Source organism: Schistocerca serialis, chromosome 4 (assembly GCF_023864345.2).
Source record: "Schistocerca serialis cubense isolate TAMUIC-IGC-003099 chromosome 4, iqSchSeri2.2, whole genome shotgun sequence".
Lineage (NCBI taxonomy): Eukaryota > Metazoa > Arthropoda > Insecta > Orthoptera > Acrididae > Schistocerca > Schistocerca serialis.
In genome coordinates, this window is record NC_064641.1 from 318,755,640 (window position 1) to 318,775,537 (window position 19,898).

Consider the following 19,898-nt stretch of genomic DNA (forward strand, 5'->3'; position numbering starts at 1 on the left):
GTGTACAGACCTCCGATTAGTGAGTCTGCATTTGTCTGCACCAGTCTGTATCTGTCTGCATTAGTCTGTACCAGTACATAGTCAAGTTTCAGTCTGCGCCTAATAAGATTATCATATTCCTGTACATAGCCATGAAGAGAAATGTATAGACACTTTGTCAAGTATCAGAGATATGTGAGAATAAGATTAACGTACCAAGACCTAAGGAACTTCAGATTGTCTATTGTAAACAGCATCCAGAATCAAGTTAAGTAATTTTATGCTTGTTATTATTTTACTAAATGTGTGCGAAAATTAATCAAGTTCTGTTTAAAGTTGGTCACCGTCAATCTGTTACTCTAAGCATGCAAGTGGCATTTCTATTGTCTCACCTAACGGCAGAAGATAAACACGCCACAATAAGACCATGAGACATATTGCTGACACTCGCCTACTTCGTTAAGGTACGTTTACACTGGGATACATGTATCGCGACATGTATGAGCGACATGTCAATTTGACATGTCGCGATACATCACCTCATACAAAAATTCACGGAACTTGTATGCGGACCCTCGAGCTCATACATGTCGCGTATACATTTTGTATATCACTTTTTGGCCATATACGCGACATGTATGAGCGAGATTTGAAGAACTCGCGCATGCGCAGTACTATCATTTCCTGTCGTCTTGTCGACTGCCGCTTATTTCGACGATTAGCGCATGCGTAGTACCAGGCTCTTTGGCGGCTGTTTGAGTTTTGAAGGTGCCGACTGTCGTTTCGACGTTAATGTATCTGCATAAAATATCAAGAAGTGCCATATGCAACATTATTCTTCATGTTTGCGAGGCCATGGTGCAAGTTTTATCCCAAGAAGTGAAGGTAAAAGTTTTATATATATCAGAGTATGTCATACATTAAATAATTTTTTCATGCATCTGGCACGTATATCAATGTTTTGCTGTTATTCCGGCGGCCTCGCGTGATAATGTTGACAACGGATGCCGACAATCGTGTGTGAGACGTCGGCATTAGCAATCGCGCGACAATGCAAATGTTTTGTCATGAAATCTTCGTTTTACGAGGAATCCCCAGTGGCTAAAAAACGGAGTGTTACTGCCAACTGATCCTCTGGTGGAATCGCTTCCCGAAAGTTTGTGTTGGTTTTGGACACAAGAAGAGCCACAAGTGATAACAAACCGCGGAAATCCTCCATACTCATCCTAACATAATTTCTAAAATATGGCGTTAATTCGCGAGAAACTCTCTGTGCCACCATCTACGCTTCCTCCGCCTTTTCTTCCTATCATCTTCCAAAAGAGCAAGTGTATCAGCACATAAAAATGTGAAAACTTCCAAATCGTCGTCGGAAGCTATCGCACAGTGATACATATCAACCAGTGTAAACGCACGCTCATACATGTATGAGGTTGATACTTGTCAACTCATACAAGTCGCGATACATGTCGCAAAGTCGTATATACATGTATCTCATACATGTGCCGATACAAATCGCAGTGTAAACACACCTTTAGAGCGACAAGTCAAATAATCTGATGGTGTGTGTACCAAAGGTCTTACAGTACGCACACCACAGTGGGTAAATCCAATATGCTAAAAAACTTATTTTCATCACTTTTGAATTCTCGAGTTTTGAAAAAAACGATTGTTTTTTCAAACCAGTAATTGAAGTTGTTGGCTATCACAGAATGTATTCACAAACTGAGTTTGAGCAAAAAATGTTACAAATTGTGGAGGAGTGGCATTTTTTAATTGCGGCCATTTTGAACTTTTTCAGTCAAGTTGAAGTAGTTTTTTGTCATTAGATAAATATGAACACCGCAGAAATTTAATTGAAACATTAAATTTATACGAATATGTTGTATATATGCATAAACTGTACATACATCCATAATTGTGTTTGTATATGTATATGTATATTTATATGTGCCTAATTGATGTATACATCCAAAATTATTGTAAAGAAATAAGTGAAACTATAATTTATACATTTTTTGCAATTTTTGGACATAATGATTTACGTTTGCAGTGGAATGAGTTGTGAAATGGAAAGCAAATATTTATAAAAGTTTCTAATCCATAATGCGTGATGGTTTGGTGTAAGGTTCTTAGGGTAAGCAGGTGATCAACCTTCATACAACGTTTTCGTTACTTTACCCAATTTCATTCATACCATGACACATATATATACACTGTAGTAGTAACACACCTGCAGTCTACCAACTCTAATGTGATGTGAAAGCCTGCAATTGATGACAGCATGATGCCCGGTGGCCAGAAAAGGCTCACTTTTATTCCACTTGGTCAGCTGTACCCACAGCCAACAACCTGCTCGTGTAGACACAGCAGAGATGGGAATGTGTGATGTAATATGCACTCTGAAAATAAAGAATACCATTTCCAAACATATCAAGTCATCTTTTATTTATTTTTCTGTCATACTGGGCCATACATTGTGTAGTGTCATAGTAACTATGTTATACGCTAAATTCTTGTCATGTATTATAAGTACAGGATTTTTGTAATTGATTTACACTTTTTGTATGTAATGTTAAAAAGGTCACTATACTTTAATTTTTTTGAAAAAATCAAAATGGCCAAGATGAAAAAATGATACTCCTCTCTCGATTTTAAAAATTTTTGGCCCAAACTTTTTTGTGAGTATGTTCCTTGATAACCAACAATTCCACATATGGGTTTGAAAAAAATAATGATTTTCACAGAACTCGAAAATTCAAGTGACGAAAAGAATTTTTTAGCAGATTGTATTTACCCACTGAATTCAGCATTAAGATACGTTATGAAACAAATTTTCAGCCCCCTGAATTTTTTTTTTTTTTTTTTTTTTTTTTGTGACTGGGTTGAAATTTCACCAGTACCTCTGCTTAAATAAATAAAAAGCTTAACACTCCAGCCACCTTTATTTAACTCTACATGGTTTCCTTGAATCACTTCAGGCCAATAGAAGATTTTTTTTTTAGCTTATTCATTTTAAAAAGTGTTCAAACACTGACAAGTTGTTAAATCTAAGACTTCAATCCTTTTTTCTTTACTTAACACTTCTCACTTGATTCTCTGTTCTGAGATAAGATACTCAGTCCAAATTTTTAGCTTAAGTTTTTTTTTCTTTCTTAAGCTGATTTTAGAAAAAAAATTAGATTTAGCTCTAAAACATCACAGTCTTAATTCTAATAGAGCTTTTACCTAATATTACATAATGGCCTTCTGTTTCAGACCACAAAATGTGAAAGTTTAAAACCATAGTTAAATCTTCTTTTTGTATTTTTATATCTTTTTATTTCTGTTATGCATCAGTGACATTTATGAGATACACAACAGTCAGGACAGTGAAATCATTGCAAAAAATAAATGTACCTAGCAAATATTACAATTTATCCATTCTTATACTTGAGCTCTTATCTTTTAATGCACCACAAACGTCTTTGCTATCAATATTAACAATCTAAAGTGCAGAGAAATACTCTATTAAGATAACTCTTAATCCTGTGCTTCAGATGCAGTGAAGGACACATTATGTGGGACAGGACCTGTGGATGCTGGTAACTCAATTTCTGGAAATAAATAAAACTGTATGTTTTTAATAATCATAAGAGATATAAAAGAGGTATTTAATATTTTTAAGGACAAAAGTTAATACTATTGTACACACATAATGTGAAGCAGTCATGTCAATTATGAAGAAAAATTCATTATATATATTATTTTCTATTGACAGGACAAGTAATGGTAGAATATTTTTAAGAAAATAGTACAATAATAAATGATATAAATAAAAACAAAATTCAGTGTAGTAGCATACAACATAATTGAGAACCAGTTCATACAAATACTACATTTACCAATCAACAGAAAACACCAATTTTTTTGTTAACAGTTAAAACATATCTTCTTGCTGTTGCTACGTTACTACTTGTATTTTGCCAATTTTTTCATCTACAGATATGATGGGGTAAACCATGGCTTCACTCTCTGATGGTTCTTCTGAGAAATAAGCCTAAACTTGGTTCTTATAGTTAAATTCATCATCTCCACTACTATCTGAATATCTATCTTCTCTAGTCATTGCTTTGAATAGTCGTAGTCTCTTTCCCAATGACAGCTTGGAACAGTGATTAACAAAATCTCAACCCACTAATTCCTTTATACTGCTTCGACCTCACATTTCACTCCAGCCATTAACATATCTACATCTACATCCATAATCTGAAAACCACAGTGAAGTGCAGGGCATGCGGTGCAGTCCATTCATTCATGGATTCTGGGGAGACTGACTGTTTAAATATCTCTGTAAAAAATCTACTCACCAAGCGACAGCAGAACACACACATAAAAGACTGTTGTTACTGGCAAGCTTTAGGAGCCAATGGCTCCTTCTTCAGGCAGAAGGGGAAGGAAGAAGGATGAAGGAAAAAGACTGGAGAGATCTAGGAAAAGGGGTAGATTTTGGAAATCTGACCCAGAACCGCGGGTCAGAGAAGCCTTACAGTATGGGATGAGAAGGAAAGACATCCCATACAGGTAACCTGCCTGTTTGTGTGACCTAAGTTTCTGATTCTATATATGTGGCTGCAATAGCTTCTACAAGTTTTTACAGTGTGTCATTACATGTGTTACATTGCTCTTTCCCTTCATACTTCTTTCATGGCTCTAGACCTCATCCTCTTCACATGCATATTTACAATTTTCCTGCACTGACTGAATTTGAGTTTCCATTTCAGCCACATTATATGCATATTGCTCTTGCAGTTTCTTTGCCCTCCCTTGAATATCCTTAGTAGGTACCTCTGTTTATCCAAACAAAGCAGTTTCTAGTTGGTTAACTATCTGTTCGCATTCATTCTTAATTGTTCTAAACTCATCTACTTTCTCTGATCTTAATGTCCCAAACTCCACTCTTACATCAGTGTTACTTAAATCATTGTGACTTACAGCCCATGACTTACATCTTCTTGACTTACATCATTGTGATTTATATTTTAAAGACTTACATCTTTGAGACTGGTATTTTCAAGGCACAAGTCTTTGAGACTTAGTCATACACTATCACTATTTTATTGCATAACATTTTTATACAGTTGAAGCCAATGATTATTAAAGACTAAAATAAATATGGAAGTAACTCCATCACAAATACCTTTTTATATAGTTGAATATAATAGGGAAACATTCCACGTGGGAAAAATATATTTAAAAACAAAAATGATGTGACTTACCATACGAAAGCGCTGGCAGGTCGATAGAAACACAAACAGACACATACATACACACAAAATTCTAGCTTTCACAACCAATGGTTTCTTCGTCAGGAAAGAGGGAAGGAGAGGGAAAGACGAAAGGATGTGGGTTTTAAGGGAGAGGGTAAGGAGTCATTCCAATCCCGGGAGCGGAAAGACTTACCTTAGGGGCAAAAAAGGACCGGTATACACTCACACACACACACACACACACACACATATCCATAGGTGTATGTGCGGATGGATATGTGCGTGTGTGCGAGTGTATACCTGTCCTTTTTTCCCCCTAAGGTAAGTCTTTCCGCTCCCGGGATTGGAATGACTCCTTACCCTCTCCCTTAAAACCCACATCCTTTCGTCTTTCCCTCTCCTTCCCTCTTTCCTGACGAAGCAACCATTGGTTGCGAAAGCTAGAATTTTGTGTGTATGTATGTGTCTGTTTGTGTTTCTATCGACCTGCCAGCGCTTTCGTATGGTAAGTCGCATCATCTTTGTTTTTAAATATATAAATTTACCTAAGGTAAGTCTTTCCGCTCCCGGGATTGGAATGACTCCTTACCCTCTCCCTTAAAACCCACTTCCTTTCGTCTTTCCCTCTCCTTCCCTCTTTCCTGATGAGGCAACAGTTTGTTGCGAAAGCTTGAATTTTGTGTGTATGTTTGTGTTTGTTTGTGTGTCTATCGACCTGCCAGCGCTTTCGTTCGGTAAGTCACCTCATCTTTGTTTTTATATATAATTTTTATATAGTTGGTATTTCAAATTTTTAAACTTTTATCATATACAAGTCATTGAAGCAAATAAATGGAACATTAGGCCTACACACAGTGTTGAAGTGTTATCCTTTGAGGTCAGTGTTACTAACTGTAGTTATCATTTTTTTATATTTCAAAGAGAAATATTCTCATAATTATAGATGTTTTGTCCATTCTTATTCTCCAGCTCTTACCTTTTAGTGCACCAAAAATGTCTTTGTCATCATTATCTACAACTTAAAGCTCAGTGAAATGTTCTCCCACAATTCCTCTTAATCTTGCGGTTCAGGTAGAGTAAAGAACACATTATATGGAACAAAATCTGTGGATGCTGGTAACTCAAGCTCTGGAAAAAAATAAAAGTTTGTGTTATCAATTATTATTATTATACAACATATTCAATATTTTCAAAACCTCAATATATCAAACCTCAATGTACCAATCATCTGTCTACATTGAATTTTTTGTTTATTCCCTGCCCCTGAAAGCCCAAAACCTTGATATTTCAAAGAAAGCTCGTCAGTGTATTGAAGTTTTTGGAAATCTCGAGAAGGGTAGATTTTACCACTATATATCAAAGTTCAGTGTCTTTATATTGAAGTCACTTCTATACATACCTCTGTATACTGAAGTGTGCATAAGTAGGGGAATCCCTGCATCAATGTGTCAGTGAGATCTGCGTCGCATTGCAGTTGCCCCACCCTCCAGGCAGGTGTGATTTGTGGTTGTGTTTGTTTTGATTGAGTATGAGCTGTGTGTGTCAGTGACGGGCTCTAAGCAGAAACATCTGGCAATTGTTGAAAAGCAAAAGTTCATTGATGAAGGGAAAGTAGGACTGAAGAAAAAGAAAGACATAGCTGCAGAGTTTAGGATTCTGGCAAGCACAGTGTCAGTAATAATAAAGAATGAAGACCGTGTGATTACCACAGATTAAGAGACAGATTGAAAACAGCAATGAAGTGCTGAGTTTTCAGATTTAGAAGAGTTTAGTGCAGTGGTTCTGACGACAAAGGAACAATAATGTGACTTATTTTGAAAGAAAAGGCAGATTATTTTGCAGCAGCACTGGGATATGATATGATTCATACAAGTAATGATTGGTTAGAAAATTTTAGGAAGAGACACGGTATTGCCTTCTGAAATTGGGGTGGGGAAAGTGCCAATTTAGATAACAAATTCTGTGATGAGCAGAAGTTAGAATGGCAGGGGATCTTTCAAGATTACAAACCAGATGATGTTTTTAATGCAGACAAACTTGGACTTCTTTAAAAATGTCTTCCACACAACACTTTCACTTTCTGAGGAGCAAAATGTCACAGGGGCAAGTAACTTCAATTGGAAAGACCACACAGACAATATTGTGGGGACGGCATAACAAAGACTGCCCTTTGTTGGCAGAACACTTACGAAATTTCAATCACCAACTTTCTCTTCCAAATGTGAAAATATTTTGTTGACACCCACCTATGTAGGGAGAAATGATCATCATAATGAAATAAGAGCTTGAACGGAAAGATTTAGATGTTCCTTTTTCCCACGCGCAATTTGAGAGTGGAGTGGTAGAGACGCAGTATGAAAATGGTGCGATGAACCAGTACACTGTAGTATGAAAATGGTGCAGTGAACCAGTACACTGTGAACAAGAAAGCATAGATGGCTTCATAAGTGTTTTCTAACTAGTAAAACGATTTTGATAGGAAAATTACTTGTGAAAATCGAAAAGTTGTTTTGTTTTTGGACAATTGCAGTGTGCACAATGCTATCCCTCCATTAAAATCCAACACAGTAAAATTTCTAGCACCTAACACTACATCAGAATTGCAGCCCTTAGATCAAAGAATAATCAAGGATGCCAAAAAACTACAGATATGAAATGGTTTGAATGGCAATCCACAGTATTGATGATGACAACCCTACAACTATCAACATTTTAGATGTTATGAGAATGTTGAATAAAATGTGGAGAAACATGAATGAGCAAATGATCATCAGTTATTTCTGAACATTTGGATTTTTGGTGACAGATGAAAATGAGCAGTTGGTGAGTTTAAAACTTTAGCATGTAAGATCTTAGTTTGGTTCCAACATTGGTTTGTGGGAATTTTGATTTAAGTTTTCATTTTATACAGCACTTACAAGCCCCCATCAGTATCCTTGAGTCTGAATGGATGAAAGTGATGACTCACTTTAACAGTGCTCATGTTCATTTTCAAGATTTTGTGTATATGGACAAGGATGTCACAGTAGCAGAATCACTACCATAAGCTGAGATTGTTGACTCCATGAAGACAGCAAATAAAAAAGAGATCAAAAGGAATGGGAAGAGGAAGAGGGGAAGGTCAAAGAAGCATCAGCAGTGATGGCCAGGCAGGCTAAAGTGTCTCTCAACACAGAGAATACGTGGAGAGTTTGAGGAAGTAGAGGATAATGTGTTCTCAGCCATCATAATCCCAGACAATGAAATTGACTCACAGGTGATCAAAAGTTTAAAGCAAGCTAAAGTTATGGATTACTTTTAATGCCAATGATTTCTGGAAATTTTTATGTATGCACTGCATATTCTTTTACTAGATTGAATTTCTTATGATGAAAATATTTTACTTTAACTCATAAATTGACATCTGTTTCAGAAAAAATAAAACAATGTGCATAACAACCTATTTTGATTTTCTTTTTAAATTATCAAAACCCAACAGAGGTCTATATCACATACAAATGCGAAAAAAACGTAGACTGTAAACTACTTTTTTTTTTTTTTTTTTTTTTTTTTTTATATATATATATATATATATATATATATATATAAACCTTGTTATATCAAATCCGTGATTTCACCTTCTCTAGAACTTCTATTTATTGCTGTTTGACTGCACTGATAATGCATGTGAAGCAGCCCATTCAATTTCAGAGAAAAATTTATTAGGTTATAATATTCATCACCAATAACAAATAATAATGGAATTATGTACTAGAAACTTCTTAAAATTTCAAATGATATAAACAAAAAAATTCATTCTCCTTATTTCAGACAAATTGGAAATTAATTCATAAAAAGAACCACAATTGCAAAACAGGAGAGAATTTCTATTTATTAATATTACTAATGAATTTCAAACATTAGTTAAAGAAATGAAACAAACCAAAAAGAATTATTAATTATGCTGGTTGTTCCTAATAAAGACACGATGTAATGTGGAGCTGCAAACTGTTGTCTTTTTTTGAGCCACATCTGAACATTAGAAAATTCCAGTCCAAACAATTTTTTCATAGTAGTTAAAATTTTCCACAAATAAAGGGTTATTCAAAATGGTTTAAAAAAATGTTTGTATTGAGTTATGTAGGAATACAGCAACTCAATATGATTTTTTTTCCAGCAATGTGGCTGCCACACCAATGGAGACAGTATTTTACATGATGGAGCTCTCTAAGAGCAAGTCCATAACTGCCACACATAAGAAATTCAAGTCTACATTTAACAATGTTCCACCTATGAGGCAATACACTTACAAGTGGGTATAGAAGTTTAAGGAGAGAGAATGCCTTTGTAACTGCGGGCATATCAGGGCAGCTGTGACTGATATCGCTGCAGCACTTTGGGGTGAATATGGGCCCAATGGACTGTAGACTAAATTTGCATCATGTGATTACTGGTTCACATGCTGAACATTTGTGAACACGACACAAGTAAGTTCTAGATTTGCTGTTTCTTTACATATATTCATGTATCACATTACCTCAATACAAACATTTTTATAATCACTTAAAAGTGTTATGACCATTCTGAATAACCCTGTATAGCTTCTGTCCACAATTCAGCATGGATTTAAAAAGCATGACTAGTGAAAAACTCAGCTAGCCATTTTATTGCATGATATACTGCAAATCATACATGAAGGGCAACATGTGGATTCCATCCTCCTAGATTTCTGGTAAGTTCTAGACACAGTGCCCCTCCACAGACTGTTAACAAAGCTGAGCACATCGATTATTTTCCCAGCTCAAAGATTTCTTAATAGAAACCAGTACATAGACCTCAACAGCAAGTGTTCATCAGAAACAAGGGTATCATCAAGAGTGCCCCAGGGGCATGTAATGAGTTTTGGAGAAATCTCTCAGTAGGAAGGTTTCTTACACTGCTGTACGGGCATGACCACAATCGTCTGTTCTGGCAATCTGCATTGTGTATTTTTATTGGTGAGTGGTTGTCACTGGATGTTTCTCAGCTAAGTTTATACTCACCTTCTTGCCTTATGACTGTTGCTGCTGTTTCTACTTTCTACAGCTGGTGAGGAATAATTTAGCTGAATTTCTTCAACAGTTCTGTATCTATTATTATACTTTTCATTTACATATTTCATAGCAGTGTGTTTCCATTATAGCAGAGTCTGAACTATACTTTACTCTTGTGATCATACTGTTGGGTAAGATTTTTCATTTGTAGGTAGGTAGGTAGGTAGGTAGGTAGTGTTTAACGTCCCGTCGACAACGAGGTCATTAGAGACGGAGCGCAAGCTCGGGTTAGGGATGGATTGGGAAGGAAATCGGCCGTGCCCTTTCAAAGGAACCATCCCGGCATTTGCCTGAAACGATTTAGGGAAATCACGGAAAACCTAAATCAGGATGGTTGGAGACGGGATTGAACCGTCGTCCTCCCGAATGCGAGTCCAGTGTGCTAACCACTGCGCCACCTCGCTCGGTTCCATTTGTAAATAGTCAGCCGTAGAATTATATGGTTTGAAATTCATTTGTATTGGCAATTGCAATCCACCAGCTTTCTATGTCTTATGATAACTGAATACTACAACCATTATTGTGAGAATCAATACTGAGGTTAATGTACCTCTTTAGAATTTACAATCTCAAACTTCCAGTTTATAATGTTAACAGAATCTTCTGTCGGTTCTTGGTAGAACAACATTATAATAAATGAGAAGCACCAGTTTGCTTTTGTTCTACAATATTACTTTTATTCTGTTAACCAGTTTTCAGCTTACAAGGCCATCTTCAGACATTTACGGAGTATTGCAGCCAAAGAAGTTACAACGTTTGCAAACAACACTGGAAGAGAAGTAACATGTCTAGACTGAAGCAGAAACATGCAGTAAGTAACATCTTAGACAGTGTGGTGGTAATGCAATGAAAAAGTAAAAAATTGAACAGTAAATAAATAACAATGGAGTAGACAGGAAAAACTGTAACACAAAATAGGAACAGCATGCCTACATAACAGTTTCTATTAATAAACAAAACTAATAAAATAAAATAAAATTAGTACTTGACAAGGTAACATCAGGAAGTATAAAACATGGAGCGTGATACACAAACCAATTAAAAGCAGAAACAATTATCAATGTAACTACAGAATACATAAGGAACTTAAGCAATATCAATAAGATAAACAGAAATAAATAAATGCAGGAAAATGGAGGCGTTTGAAGAAACATACAGTAAATGCAATCTTTGAGAGTGTGGTGGTACTGCATTTTAACGTTATATGAAATGCATAGACAACTACAATAAAACAAAAGAACTTAATGAATACAGGAAAATGGGAATATGTAGGAACAGACAATGTGGGAAGTAACAAACAACAGAGACGATTATATAAAGTTTAGCAGAGGGGAAGTGTTGCGCTGTGTCTGGTCATTTAGGGTTAGATCTGTTGTTTCTTCTTTTAATTGGTTTGTGTATCATTCTCCATGTTTTATACTTTGTGATGTAGCCTTGTCAAGTACTTATTTTATTTTATTAGTTTTGTTTATTAATATAAACTGTTATGTAGGCATGCTGTTCCTATTTTGTGTTAAAGTTTTACCTGTCTACTCCATTGTTATTTATTTACTGTTCAATTTTTTACTTTTTCATCGCATTACCACCACACTGTCTAAGATGTTACTTACTGTATGTTTCTGCTTCAGCCTAGATGTGTTACTTCTCTTCCAGTGTTGTTTGCAGACATTGTAACTTCTTTGGTGACAACACTCAGTAAATGTCTTAAGATGCCCTTGTAAGCTGAAAACCAGTTAACACAATAAAAGTAATATTGTAGAACAAAAGCAAACTTGTGCTTTTCATTTATTATTCCAGTTTGTAATTTGTATCTGATGACAAGTTGCAAATAATTACAGTTTTAAACTTCCATAAAGTGTCTTTGTGTATGTAGTTAATAACACATTTCTTACATTGTTCACTCACATGCTGTTCTTTTAAAGATTTTGTATGAATGCTTATATTAGTTGTTGTTCTGTCTTCAGCCTCTTCTGTCTTGAAAACTTTCACTCAGATTTATGTAAAGTTTCTATTTCTTCCCAATGATAAGTCAATCCCAGATACATTAACCTGTGTCCTTCCTACATAAGTGAGACTATTTTTTGTAGCTGATGTTCCACTGATGTGTAAGATGTACTAAGAAAAATGTGAAAAATGTAAACCTACTGTGAGAAATGTGAAAAAACATAAATTCTCCTATGAGAAATGTAGTAACTGACCATGTGAAATGGTGAAAGAAGACACCGAAACCACAAAAAAGAGCATAAGTGAGAATACTATTAGATGAGGGAGCAGAAAATTGGTTAAGGAGGCACTAGTAATTGAAAAGTTAATCAACTTTTTATTTGAAAGGTAGCAATGACCTGAAGCACTGAATGCCTTATGTTAGTACACTTCTGGTCATTGGTTTTGTCAAAGGCAGTAAGTAGAAAGAGATACTTTAACCTGATGTATTTATACCAGGTGGTAATAATTAAACTTTCCCTAGTTAACATGTTTTAACACAGAAACTAATTACTATATGAGTACTGAACTTGGTAGCATTAATGTCCAGAGGATGGGGCAGTGCCACCAACCAGTTACAACTATGGCCAGCGAGTGCCACGATCAGTCATCATGATTCATAGTCTCACATGTCTGACCAATCACAGTGCACTTGTTGACATGTCAGTATGAGCTTGGACAAAAGGAGCAGGGCATTATTGGTGAATCTCTATTATAAAAACACTTTGAGGATATAGCTGGCTGAAAGGAAAATGGAAGGGTCCTCTTTCTCCACCTGTGTGGAGCATGATGAAAAAGCTCAAATCAACAGGAGAACTGGCTGTCACTCTGGGAAGTGGCCAATGACCGGTTGCAACACAGGTGGTTGATGAAATTGCTGTTGCTATGGCAGACAACACTGCACACAATTCCCAATCATCAAGCAGTGCACTTGCTGTGTCATGACAGTTGAACATTCCATGGTCCACTACACTGAAGGTGCTCCAAACCAATTCTCAAATACTATCCATACAAGATCCATATCATACAGCAGCTTGCACCACAGGACACATGACATGTTGACATTGGTCTCATCTTTCTTGCAAGGACTGAAGTTGATGAGGGCTGGCCCTTGACCATCCTACGGACAGAAAAAGGTCATTTTTCTCTGATATGTGAGGTTGCATAGTGTGAGGATCTTCACCTCCCCTCACTGTGCATGATGATCATCTGTATGGTAAACATGTCAATCTGTCTATCCCTACATTGTTAAATTACAGAAAATTATTTCACTGATGCATGAATATACAAAAGAAACTTTTGAAATGAATCATTTTTTAATTATTACTATTTAAATAAATATTAGATCATAATTTGAAGAACCTCAGCAATGTAAATATCATGCAACATTACTGACTTATAAACTGTATCTGAGTTGAATTTTGGTACAGATATAGTAGTTCATGCTGGATAATGTAATTGTGAAGAGTTAGTCTGTTTTGTTTAAACACTTTCTAGTTCAACCATATTATCCTCCAGCATGTAGGTATTTTGTATCACTACAGATTGAGCGATAACAAAGACAATGAATGTCAAGAAATCTGGACAATAAGATAATTAATGAAAATTACCAAATTCTTATCATTCACAGACATTATCACACAAATAAAGCAACCTCCCCTCACATTTGCTCCAAGTAGTAGAAAAACTTCATGCGCGTAGATACAGAGTAGCATTTTCGCCAGTTTGCAACAAAATTAATCTGAAATATGAACAGCAAGGTTAGGGGCAAGATCTGCCCCATATATCCACTCCTATTGTCACTGGCATCTTCTACACCATTAAAGGCAAGGCCACCTGTGAAAGCAGCCATGTGATCTACGAACTTAGTTGCTAGCAACCACTTTGACATATTCTACATGCCCATGAGCACTAACAAGCTGTCCGTCCACACGACTTGTCACTAACAAACTGTGGCTAAGAAACAGCTGGACCATCCCCCCCCCTCTCACCCCCACCCCCTTTTCAGTTGCCAAAGACGCCATCCAGCATGACAGGCTTAGCTTTAATGACTGCTTCACAGTCTGTGCCATCTGGAATCTTCCCACCAACAGCTTTTCTGAACTGCACAGATGGAAACTTGCCCACAACATGTCCTTCATTCCCATAACCCCTCTTGCCACTATCCTGGTCTCAGCATTTGCTAGTCCCTGTCTTTCACCTCCTTATCCCTTCCATGCTCTTATTCCAGCACACATATGCCCTCTATGTTACCACTTCACCTACAAATCCTTTCATCTTGTCTACTTCTCTCCTCTCATTTTCCTCCTCATCTTCCCCACCCTCATCCCCAGCACCCCAGTGAGGTACCTAGCACTCCAATCCTGCCCCCACTATGCCCCAGCATGCTTCCAGGAACAGCATTGGCATCTTCTCTCACATTACCATGTTATCCCCCCCCCTCCTCCTTCAAACCTCCATCTTACGTGCATTACCCACCCCTGCTAGATGTTTTGCCACATCAGATGCAGTCGCAATCAGACTTTAGTGCCCACAGACAATCCTGAACTTTCCATTGTTTATTTCATTAAATAATGATTTGCTGTATTATATTTATCCTTAAGACTGCCCAAGAGATTGTATCAGAGAATATGCATGAAAGGTGTTAACATTGAAATGAATACACTGGTAACTGTAACACAATGAATTAACTTCTTTTTTCCTTACTTTTTTTGTAATGTTAGATGGTTACATTATGTAATAGCGGAACTTGCCTGTATCAATATCAGTTTGCGGTAAGGATGCAAAATGAGAAACAAGATATTGAGGATCATGAAGCCATGAAACAGAGAGTAGAAATTCCATAAGTTCTGTTTCTGGTAGTAGTTGCGGAACACGTTCAGACAAATGATCTAGGATGAGTTGTAGTCCACTCTGCAAAATAGAAAAAAAGGTATCAACAAAAAAATACCCCACTTTTCATAAGTGTCGTGGCTTAATTTACTAGAGACTAGTGGCACACATTTATAGACTCAGATTGCCGTTTTATAGTACCATTAATCTTATAGCTGTCACATTCCTCAAATCTGGCAATACCACTGACATCAAATGTTTCTTATTGTACTGCTTCACTGACTGCACAATATGTTTATTAAAAGAACTAGGCCTACACTTTGGAGTAGTTAGTTGTCGAAAACTTATTAGTTTACAGGCAACTAGCCAAGTTACTAGATCACAACAGGGGTTTCATGGACTGTAACAGTACATTAATATGTAGGTTTTAGCAGAAAGTCAGGACATATGTAGATACTGTAGTGATTTGAGAATTTCTGTGTAAATTCTAGAACCACTCAGTCTTCTACCATCTTGAACACACGATATTCTGAATATGAGAGTGGGATGGTAGAATCCTACCTACTGCGTGTCACACGTTTGTGTGTGCAGGTTTAAAATCAATCGCGGGAAGAAAGCAGACGTGGTGGTCGGACGGCACTGACAAGTACCTGTTGGGCAATCCATCGATGTTTTAGTGAGTGTGTAAGGAAGAACCATGGAGTTTATATGCAGCTCTGTGCTTATTGTGTCACTGGCTATTGTTATTAAAACAAGAACAGTTGAAAAAGTGCTCTTGTAGGCTCTTGACGTAACCTTGTTAGAGGCAAGACTCACTTTATGATTCATGTTACAAAAGGTCATGGTACCCAAGACAACTTTCTTTTAACTGTAATTCAATTTGTTTCTAATGTCTGACTTTATGAGAGACTTGCAGGAAGTTACATATTCATGTGGAAAGTGAAATTTTTATTGTGTATGGAGATCAAATTCATCATTAGCTGACGAAAAAAAGTTTGAATGTCCACTTATTAAGTAGAAGGAGTCTAAAAATTCCTGTACCTAGTGTTATTCGACGGAGAAGAAGTCTAGAGGATTTCCAGCAGCCGGCTATTCGGCAAAGAAGAGTGGCCGCAAATTCCAAGTAAGTCACCTTGTAAAGTAGTGGAAGGTGGTTTGGGGGAATAAGCTGATATAACCCAGATCTACACTCACACTTTAAGTCAACAGAACATTAGAATGTGGCAACCTGCGTGAAAGGACCAAGAAAACAGGAATTTTCAGTCAAAAATGAGGAAGAAGCTGTTATGTGTTGCCATAGCAACCAAACGTATTAAGACAAGGGAATTACTCCGAGACATTGGAATATGTTCAAGTATCCAATGGAGGGAAATTTAAATGGAAAACCATTGAAGTAATGAAAAATTCACAATAATAAAAATAGTAAAGAAGATTTCGGGGTATTTGTCTAAGTAGTAGTACGCATAAAGCACTTCAGCTAAGAAGATCCAGTGCGGGGAGTATACAGCTCCCATATACATTGTGGGGACACAGACACGGAAACCAACATACAGCCGATGCCACTGGCACCAGCTGCTGTTCTTTGGTGCTGACCTGCCTCCACATCTGCTCACCTACACAATGAGAATTCTATGCCGGGTGAACATGAAAAAAACTTGATTACTTTAGTATAAAGTGGTACAAGATACTGTTGAGTGAACTGTTATTGTGTAAGTATCATATTTAATGTTAGTTTAAAATGCTTACAAGAGCTAAGGCATATAATAGTATGGGAAATATACAACAGGTTGGGGAAACTCAAGAGCCATCTATGGCCATGTAGATTAGCAAAAAAGTGCCTGACTGAGCTGAGTTGATAGATTTAGCCAAAGCTCAGAGTCTTAAGTTAAACTCATTAAATTCTCAATTAAATGGTCAGAGTGTGACTCTAAGTAAAGAACTAGACTTGGTAAATTCTCAATTAAATACTCAAACAACCAATTTAGGTTTGTTAAACGCCAGAGTCAACTCTCAAAGCAATGAATTTAGTAATTTATGCAAAGGCATGGGTGCTTTGAAGACTGAATTTGACGCCATGAATAATAAAGTAGAGAATTTAAAAGTAGATTTAAAGAACAAGACAAATTCTTTGACCACTCATATAAATCATATGTTTACTAACCTTAGTCAGAAACAGAATGACACTTTTCAGAATTTATCAAAAATGTTAGAACTTGACACTGAGAACAAATGTAGTAATGTAGAATCGGAACTTATTGAAAAGTTAGGATCTTCTGAAAATGTGTAGAATATTAAATATAATGATGTAATACAGGGAATGAATACTTTGAAAGAGAGTGTAGATAAGCATAATGAATTAATGTCAATTATTCAGTCACAAATTACAGGTGTCACTACATGGGTAGACAATGTAGAAAGGAATTTCAAAGAGAAAATAGCTAACTCGGATATTAAAAATGTAATTAGTTTGGAGGAACAATTTGGAGAAATTATAGATTGAAAGGTTACCAAGAGAATAACATCTGGAAATGTATTGCCTATTCCTTCTTCTGAATTTAATGATACCAGGAAGGGTATAGTTGACCTGTGGGGAGAGATTAAGTTTATCCAAGACAAAGCAGAAAAAAGGGTAACTTCACGTAAGGTTGTGTTAAATAGTGAAGTGGTGACTGATTTGCAATGGGGAGCTAATTCAGGGTTATCTAGACAATTCCCTAAATTTAAGCCAGAAGGAGATGTACATTTGACCCATTTCTTAAAAAGATTTAACCAAGCTTTGCCAAAAAATTGGGAACATTCCAAGAAAATAAAATTTGCTGTGGGGTACCTTCTAGAGGAAGACCCAGAATGGGGAACAGTAAATATAGAGAATTTTTCCTCTTGGGAAGACTTTCAAAAAAAATTTAAAGAGAAGTGCTGGACTGCCAGTGCTCAAGAAAAGTTAATATCAGATCTATGGGACCCAAAATATTATAATAATACTTGGGGTATTATAAGGAAATATTTCAATTGGCATTTAACACGAGCAAAAAACAAAGTGGGGCATGGGGGGGGTGGGGGCAAATACAATTTAAAGGATGTAAAATTATATATTCCCCAGGGACATTAACATTCTAAGTTGACAGACAGATTAACGACTGTTGGATCCTGAGTTGTTTTTTGGTGTTTTTTTCAAGTAGTTTCCTGCACCAAATTTCTTTAAAATCTAGAACTATTCTGTAATCTTATTGCTTAGAAAACTGGATATGACTATGAAATAGAGAACAACCTCCAGCATCTCACTTAAGTACCTGAGGGGTAGGGATTCTAGGGAAGGGGGGTGGGAAGGGTTTTCTGTCTTTGGAGCTATCTTATTTCTCTTCTTCAATCCCAGATGAAATAAACTAAATAGAGTATTATATTTGTGGAAAATATAATAAGCTGTGACTAGCTGAACAACTGTTATACCATAGTGTATAGATTTCTTTATTTTTTATAGAGTATTTTATACCTTTTATGAGATGTGATATAGCTGGGAAGGTTTGTATTAATTTTGAAAGGGCTATTATAGCTAAACGCATGATTCACAAGAACAGACAAATCATGACTAACATAAAACACACATCACACCTTTCAAACAACCCTCACAAACAAGTGTGCCTGATTTTTCATCATTTGCCATTTTTATAGGGTTGCTAGGATTTTCTTCAGGGACCTCAAAGGGTCAAAGGGTGAAAGGTGGGACAAGTCAGTTCTGTAGGAGACGATTTAACACCAAACCCCCTCCGGTGTCTCACTCAAGTACCTGAGGGGAAGGGATCCTAGGGAGGTGGGAAGGGTTTCCTGTCTTTGGGGCTATCTTCTTTCTCTTCTTTGACCCTAGCATCCACATCTATTTTTTCCTTACTTACTTCTCATTTGAGGACCTGTCTATTTTTTCACTCTTTCCATATTCACAAACTTCTATCGCTGAAGACCTTCCTTATTTCCATGGTTACTAAAAACCTAAATCTTATCTTTAGAAAAGAAGGGCAAAGAATCAGACTACATGAACACACATCCACATGTACACAAATGTACACTTCTACGCAAACATTAAACCACATAAGAAGAAGCCTGTCATGATGCAAGAACTGCCAGATGTTGTAGGGAAAATGTGTCTACATACACAAATATGCGCACACAAGTAGGACGCTATGATGGTTCTACATTGAATATACATAAGAAGAGGTGCACATACATGATGAACAACTATAAAGTAGTAATGAGTAATGGATAAATAAGAGAGAGGCATGAGCAAGGGAAGAAAAGGAAAGTAGGAGTAGAATTAGTTATGTTGATCATTAAGAAATGTCAGTGTAATAAGTACTCTGATGAACTGGAGGATAGTGGGATGTAAATAGTATATGTAGACATAGTATCTATTGAAAATATAGAAGTTGATAAGTAGATGAGGACTCTAGGGAGTAAATGATGTATTAAAGAATGAATGCGAAGTTTAAAATAGATTTATATCCTTACCAGAAGATACTTAACTATGGTATACACAGAAATATATACTGGGGTAATGAACCATGAGGCCTACTCAAAAAGGATAAGGGGAGTGTACCCGGCATTCACTAAGTATAAAGGGCAGACATATCTACGTGGAGATAGGATGATCTGTGGCCTAAAAAATAGGGATGTTTTGCAAGGGGCTTACCTACCAGAATGGAAAGAGGGGGTGGTCTCATAAAGTCAACCCACAAGCAAGGAATAGGTGCTGATCCTAGGAGAAGGGAACAGTATTGTAACAAAAGTCACA